The sequence below is a fragment of the Lactuca sativa genome, chromosome 8, assembly GCF_002870075.4.
Source record: "Lactuca sativa cultivar Salinas chromosome 8, Lsat_Salinas_v11, whole genome shotgun sequence".
Classification (NCBI taxonomy): domain Eukaryota; kingdom Viridiplantae; phylum Streptophyta; class Magnoliopsida; order Asterales; family Asteraceae; genus Lactuca; species Lactuca sativa.
This window is the reverse complement of record NC_056630.2, coordinates 88,180,735-88,189,458: the sequence shown is the minus strand read 5'-3', so window position 1 is coordinate 88,189,458 and position 8,724 is coordinate 88,180,735.

Below are 8,724 nucleotides of genomic sequence, written 5' to 3'. Positions count from 1 at the left end.
GGCGACACCCCTCCAAGAGGCAACACCCCACCCAGATCACCTACCCCTGACATGGAAATCCATAACTCACCAATTCCCTCTCCCACTCAAACAATTCCCACTTCCATTCCCACCATAAACCCCACTACCAACATTCCTAAAACCTCTTTCCCTATACCACCACCCATTTTCACTGATACAACAACAGCAGCTACTGCAAAGGTTACAACCAACGTATCTGATACGGGGGTTCATACCGATGCAACCGAACCACCACAAGTAACCGAACCCATACACACAATCGAAACCCAACAACCACCCGAACCTACCCCAGCTCAAACTCAACCTGAACCTACCCACACCACTACACCTCCAGCTTCTCCACCCCCACCATCTCCAGGTCATGCCTCTGACGAAGATAACCCTTTCGTTGGTGGGGAGAACATGCAATTTGATTCGGTCTATTTCAGTCCGTTTCAGGTGCAAAGCGACGATGATGAGGATGCTCCAGTTACAAAGAAGCACCTTAAGGAGTTGCATGAGAAGGTTGACTTGCTCATTGCTTCCTCTTCCAATTCTCAATCATCTCTTTCTGAAGCTACTCTTCAGAAGATTGTTGATGCCTTCTCCAGGGCTCAGCAAGATTCAGTCGCTTCTGCCACTGCCGCCATAGATGCCTCAACGAAAGCTTGTGAGGCAGCGACTGAAAAAGTCGATAAACTATTCTCTGACGCCTTCACCCTGTTAAAGTCCTTACAGGAGAGTGACGATGCCACAAAGACAACGTTGGAACCAATTGTTCAACAGTTGGCCACGTTCGTCTCCACGGAGTTGAAGTCGTTTGCCTCCCTTCGCCAATCAATCAGTGACGACAACTCGGGCTTTCGTGCCTCCATCGACGAGCGCCTCTCTAAACTCCAAGAGGATCTGGCGGCAGAAAACTCGTTGATGGACATTCTTGCAAGCAAAACCACCGCCCTCAAGGTCATGAGTGCTCAGCTTTCCAACTCTCAGCAACAAATTAACGCTCTTCGATCCGAACGGGAGGTCATCAAGACGTGTGTTTCGGATGTACACTCAGCCATATCCAACATCCTGGAAGCACACAATCCGATCCTGAACCATTCGGTGAGGCGAACACTTGCTGAAAAACTCGCTCCTGCCCTGGATCTGCTCAGTAAAATAGAAGGGCTACCTAGTTTCGTGTCCACTCCGAAACAAGGGGGAGAAATGAAGTCTGGATCGAAACCACCTCCTTCCTCAAAAGCTGCTCACACAACCGAACCTCCTCCTACAGGTCAAACCTCTGGTTCGGGTGTGAAGGATAAAGGAAAGAAGATAGCTGAGGAAGAAGAGGAAGATGATCAAGAAACTATTGCCGACTTGCTGAAACGCAAAAGTCGTCGCAATACTGAAGATGACAATGTTCGTGTGGCGCGAGAAGCTGAAGAAGCTGAACGCAAACAGAAAGAAACCCACGACCTCCTCGAGAGCAGGAAGACTCTGTTCCCTGCTTGGACTCGAGAGAGAATGATAAAGGAGGCAATCGATACTCCGAGCATCCTATGGCTCGAACCGGTGATCTCCTTTGACTGCTACAACTCTGTCGACTCACAGTTCGACATGCCCTTAACCCGAAAGGCGTTTATCTTCCACGCCTTCGCCAACGTTGCCGAAGTACCTCATCCTCATCCGGAGGTTGATCGGGAATTGATCGAGTTCTATCTGAAGGCCGCTCAACCCCAGTATCAAACCTGGAGCGCTCAGAAGAGCGTCAACGTTCGGGTTCTGAAGCCATATACTGAAGGGAGATTTATCAATGTTCGGTTCAGGATGATCACAGGGTCTACAAAAACCGAACATCTCATCTCTTTAGCTGATCTACCGAACCTCAACCCCCATGACTGGATTGTTCTGCACAACATCCTCTTGACTAATGAAGCCGAATATGGTCCGATCATTGACCATCTCAAAAGGATGTTGGTACGCTATATCATGGAGGTCGCCCTGATGGATCAGGAGATTGCAAATGTCTTCAAGAAGAAACCAAAGATCTCTCCTGTTGACTCGGCCAGTGATCTGAACCAGATAAAGATGGGAAAGATTGACCCAAAGCGAAACTCGGTCATGTTCACTAGGGCTGAAGGACAGAAATGTCTCTTTGCCTTAGCGGATAAACATCGTTATACCACTACTTGTCTTGAGCATGTGATAGGGATCATCCACAGGTGTAAAGAAAATACAGTGGATGATATCAAATACTTTGATGACATGATTCAGTGGTACATCCGATTTAGACAAACGATCCTTGCCCTTATTTCTCGTCTGTTTCAGACTGTAAAGAAGAAGGTTCCTGCTGCTGCTGGCCCAAGCAAGAAGTAATGATCTCGCTCCAATTGACGCGAAGGGGGAGATTGTTGGGTAGTAGATTTATTTTGTATTGCGTCATTGGGCTCAGTTAATAGTCCAAGTTTTGCACTCCGGTTTGGGCCTGTCCAACCGTGAGCTTGTAGGGTTTACTATATAATAATGTGCTTGCATGCATGTTAGGGTAACGATCTAGAAGACGATAGCGATTACGATAGTTCACAGTTTATTTTCTTTATCGTTCTTGTAAACCCTTTAATCCTCTACAGTAGAAGTTCTTTATGGAGCTCTTCTGAGGATTGTTTATTAATCAGTTGACATCGTTTGATCCATTATTGTGTTCTTGCTGTTTACTTGTTTATTTCTTTACCTGTTTTATAGATCTAATCGATCTTCAAGTTAGTTTTTAACTTATCACAAACACTGTCGAGCTAATAAAGCAAAAACGAAAGGGAAAAGTCACTTTTCAAGGAAAGTATACCTTGGTGAAGTTTGGTAAGTTTGCCGATTCAAGCGAGGCATATGAGTCTCATGAGTCTTCAGACCGTGTAACTTCTAAACACGATGTCATTCTTGAAGAAGATGTTATTCATGTATCAGATCATGAAGATAATGTAGTTACACCTGTTGCTATAGTGGCTGAAGAGCATAACTTGCAATATGTGCATGTTGAGAGTGACTACAATGAAGGAACGATGGAGGATGCAACTGAAAATAAAGGAGATGATGATGATTCATTTAATGATATTGATCTTTCAGGTTTTGACATGGATGACATTTCTTTGAATTTTGGAGGCAATGATAACTTCTTGTCTAATGAAGACCTTGACTCGTTTTTTGATAGTATCTGTGATGTTGCTCATCCAGCAACAGAGATAAGGGATACAGAAGATGTTTATGAAACAATGTTTCCTACTTCCAACCAAATGGCTGACACTACAACATCAATGTAGACAACTTCAGGGATTCCTCCCCTTGAGGATGTTATTCCCACTACTGAGCCATATGTGAGTGAACCGTTGACGACTCAGACCTCCCAACCTCCATTGAAAAGGAGAAAATGTGATCTGAGGTCATGAGTATTCATTCCAGAACAATCTTAAGGCTATCTGACTCAACCAACAACTACTCCAACAACTACTTTTGTTGCTGATTCATCTGTACCATCCCATGAAGGACCAAGCACCATTTTTGAAGTTGGTGGTTCATCAGCTCCCTTGGAATCATCTCCTCCTAGGCCTTTTCGTGATGCTGCCTCTGAGAGGCTTGCTATGCATATGGCCCAACAACAAAGATCAGTGCCTTCCTCCCGCGCTAAAGGAATTCCTATAGATCAAAGCCACTCAAGAGAGGATAATTCCACCATGCACAAACTTAGAAAGGAGATCGATGTGCTAAACCAGAAAAACATTAAGCTTGATATTCATGTAGCTGATCTTCAAGTCGAAAAAGCTCAGCTTAACATTCATGTTGCAGATCTTGAAGTAGATAAGACTCTGAAATCAAAGCAAATCTATGATCTGCAAACACACTTGGGAACCATAACTACATGCTACTTTGACTTGAAGAACAAAACTAGCAGAGGAACTTGGCGACAAGTTCAAATCATCCGTTCAAGAATTCAATTGTGGCTAGTCATATCAAGATCCCTCTGTTGACCCGCCCACTAAAAGAAGAACTCAGATCATTGATCGTTTTGAAAAATAACCAGTTCAAACACCCAACGTTGCTGCACTAAAACGCGCCAAATTAGCAGCATCTGCCAAGAAAAAGCAACTATTATTCAGAAATAGCTCAAATCAGAATGCTCCTAGAGATCAACCCAAAGTCACCGTCACTGATCTTGAAAAGAAAAGATTTGGACACAAGTATGGTGATAGATCAAGAATTGTCTCACAGGGTTTTCATGATAGGGTAAACATGTGGATAGTGAGATGCAAAAGCTGAAATGTGGACTATTACAAAGACTTCCATGATTTCAGTTCATGGACAAGGGTTGATCTTTCAGAACTATCCAGTGCTCCATTTGCAAATCCATCAGGTGATCCACGGGCAACTCATTTCAAGCTTTATTTGGAGAACCAAGTAAAGAAGGGATTTCCTAACATGAAGACTGCTGAGTCCATCATCAAAATATTCCCTGACATATTGGATCCCAAGAAAAATCAGCCTTTCCAGACTGTGATGTGGCCACCGACCAACCAACTTAGGTAGATTGTTGTGTTGCAGAACTTCTGTGATGGATCTCTTGCAAATATGCTTTATTGGGTGTATGATGAAACCACTGCGACTGCTATCATCAAATTTCAAGATGGTTGCTTTCTCCTATTCGACAAAAGAGACCAACTTCAATTCGGAAAGTGGGATATTCATCATTTGGTACTACATCAGATGAAAGTGGCTGAAGAAATCTTCGAGTGTGGTGCTAAAGAATACACATCAATGGTTGTAGAGATCATCACAAAAGAGATGTGGCGTGGCACGATGGGAGGGGTCCAATGTGCTTATCATTGATAAGGACTAAGTCAAAGCTAGCCTAAAACCTAGGGGGAGATTGAAGGGTCTAGTTTATGGTTTGGGTTAGGCTATCTGATGTATAGGTCTTAATGGGTCTTTTGTCATGTAATGGAGTTGTCTAGAAGTGTTTACGGCCAAAAGTCTATTTAAGGCCAAGAACAGGTTTACAGTCGTAAACCTGTTTACGGCCAGTCTTTGCGTAAGGTTCGAGCATCCCCGTTGCCTGCATGGCAGCAGAGTACGCCCAACATAGAGAGCTAGTACGAGCAGCGTACTCGTTGTCGGTGACTTTTAGGGTTTGGTCAATCTGTAGATTTGGAAGGCCATGAAGGGGTAAAATGGTCTTTTACCCTTCTGTGAGTTTGTAGAAGGGTAAGTTTGGCTTCATTTGCAGTCGTTATTAATTAGGGATAATTATCGTTGTGCTAGGCTGAGGCTAGAATGGTGATTTGAGTTTGATATTATCTGAGTTCTTACGAGGTGAGTCTTCTCACTATACTTTAACGTGAGTGGTATCTATGTGTCACTGTAGGGTCATATGTGCTTATTTGAGTTATATGATATTATATATTTTGTCTGTGTGATATATATATGCTATATTCTATGTTTACTGAGATCGGATTATAGGGTCCAACCCGGGTTGTGGGACCGGAGGGTTTCCGCTGAGACAGGACCGGAGGGTCCAACCCGAGATGTGAGACCAGAGGGTCCTCACTGAGACACATGACCGGAGGGTCTACAATGAACCATGAGACTGGAGGGTCCACACCGAGATGCATGAGACCTTAGGGTCCATGCCGAGTTGTACCCATGAGAGGCTTATTATTTGTTCATGTGGTATTTTGGGGAACTCACTAAGCTTCGTGCTTACCGTGTTATATGTTATGTGTTTTAGGTACTTCTCAGGATCGTGGGAAGGCACCAGCTTGATTATACACACACCCGCATTGGAGATATGTTTTTGGAGGATCCTAAATTTTTGATAAACAATTTTTTAAATATATGTTGAAATTTGATACTTGAGATTTTTGAGAAAATGTGACATGTGTTTTATTGTGTTTAAAAATGAAAATTTTGGTTGAAAATTTACGTCATTACAACATGGATACAAATCAATCTCATAATCTAAGATTTTGTTTCTCGATTTCCTACTTATGATGACTAAATTCAGACTACTAATTGAACACATCAATTTAGTTCGGTCTCAACAAACACTTTAGATGTCAGCAACAAACCCTCTAGGGGTCCAAATATATCACTTTTCCTATTAAGTCAAACGAAATTAAGAAACTTTGACTATATAACCATACTTGTCACTGATCATGTCATGCATAGCAATAAACTTTATGACATGCAGTTACGTATGCGTTGATGCAAACCAATGTACAACAGACTTGAAAACTATGACTTATATATCTCTGTTTAAAGAATAGAAGATATTATCATCTTAGAATTGATCTTGATTGAATCCACGAATTAATCTCTAAGCACGGGATTAATTAATACTTAAAATTCTTATTTTCTAAGTACTTATGAATATTCCAACAATCTCCATGTAATGGCCAATCATGATGGACAATCTACAAATATTCCATGACGGTCTTAAATCCATTCATACTCCAAAAAGTATGACCTATTGTGGTATTTCAAATAAATTAATATTTAGGAAGTAACATACAAAATAAAACACAATAATAAACTAAATGGTCTATGATATCATAGACTTTGAGTATATATAATTCCTTAATATTTACTCACTATAACAATTACAAGAACGTTAGTGTGATTAAATTCTTCCTCGAGCAAAGGAATAATCTTTTGCGAGTGGAGCACCACCAACCGATGATTGTATTGTCATATTTATACACATTTTTAGGCAATATTTTAATACATTTTAAGTAATATTTTTGTTATATGAAAAGATATATTATACTTATTGGACTAAATTGTATTTTACAACCAAAAACAACACTTTTGAAGATAAATGACCGAAATTGACAAGAATTGGAACTTTGGAGGACGCAACCTTAAAAGAAGAAAATTTCAACAAAAAACCCAAGTCACGACGTAAAGTGTGTATTCTAGAAGATAAGTATTTGAGAAGTTAGAATCTTTTCCCTATATGGATTTTTATCAAGATCACGAAGTGAAACTTTAGTTCACTTTATAAGCCACGTATTTTCCAAACCTATAAATACTCTGTCACACTTACAATTTTGGAGTCTTTTGGGAGAGTTTTCTGGAGGAGAGGTATTCTGAGATATTAAGTTTAGAGTCTAGAAAGTGCATAAAACATTCTTTTGAAGGAGATTTGCTTAGAGATTTAGAGATTCAAGAACACATCATCACATCGGTTTGATTTACTTTGTGATGTTGATTTCTGTTGAACTTATTTTTATGTTTTCAGCTATGAGTAGCTGAACTTATTAGCTTTCATTTAGCTACACGATACATTAACTCTATGGTTTAGTTATCTAATTTATGGAATTTAATTGTTGGATATTTGATGTTGTGTCATTGGGCCTTTTGCTTATCCTTTTTGTATTATCGAGTTGGGCCTGTTTAGTCATTATTTATTCTAGGGTTAGAGTATTTAAGATGCATGCATGCATCGTATTTTATTTAAATTAGGCTTTTACTTTGTAACCCTAATCATGTCTCTATAGTAGCAATTCTTCGTAGAGTTCTTCTGAGACGTGAGTATTAATCATTCAATATCATTGATTCATCGTTGTGTTATTTCTTTACTTGTTCAGAATCTAATCGATCATTAAGGATTTATTCATGAAGAATTGTATCAGTTAGGAATAAATCCTTAATGATCGATTAGATTCTGAACAAGTAAAGCAATAACACAATGATGAATCAAAGATGTTGAATGATTAACAGTCACACCTCAGAAGAACTCTATGAAGAATTACTACAGTAAAGGCGTCATTAGGGTTACAAAGTAAAACCCAGAGTTAACTAATATACGATGCATGTATGCATCTTAAATACTCTTAGCCTAGAATAAATAACGAGTGGACAGGCCTAATTCAATAATACAAAAAGTCTAAGCAAAATTCTAATGGCGCAACATCAAATATCCAACAATCTCCCCCTTTGCATCAATTGAGGCACGAAACCATTGGCCTTGGATTCGCTTCTGAACTTTATAGACTTTGAGGATGATGCCAAAAATTGTCTGTTGAACTTGCATGTACCACAAAATCATATCAGAGAAGCACTTGATGTCATCCTTGTTGTTGCCCTTGAATCTCTTCAACATATCCAATATATGCTCATGGAATTTAGTAGTGAACAAATGTTAATCCGAAAGGAAGAAACAACCTCTGCGATAGTCTGCATCGGTTCATTCCCTACCCTGATAGACCACATACCATTCCTTTCAGTTGATCTTCCCCAGCTTCAGCTTCTCAAAATCTTTTGGAAATTCCTTAAGAACAGCATAAGGCTTCTTTCGCAACACCGCTGCAACCTCTACATTCCTATCACCAATCTCTTGAATGTAAGATTTGATCATTATTTGGAGATGAGATATGACAGGTTCGTAACTGTCTTTTTCTTTCAGTAGCATATTGTAAAGAACAAACCAGTCATTAGGGTTGAGACAAGGTAAGTCTACGAGAGTGAACTCGTAGCACTGATTGGTTGAACCTCTTGCGACTTTGAATTTCGCATTCAAAAAGCTATGAGTCTCGATTGGTCCAATAATTTTCACACCGGTTATTTTGTTCAAGGATCATGTCTCTTATTGAGGCTTCATGTGCTTTAGATAAAACGAGAACAACATTTGATCAACTCCGCTGTCTGTGAGGAGAACGTTCGCAACTTTCACGAAATCACAAAACCTAAAAT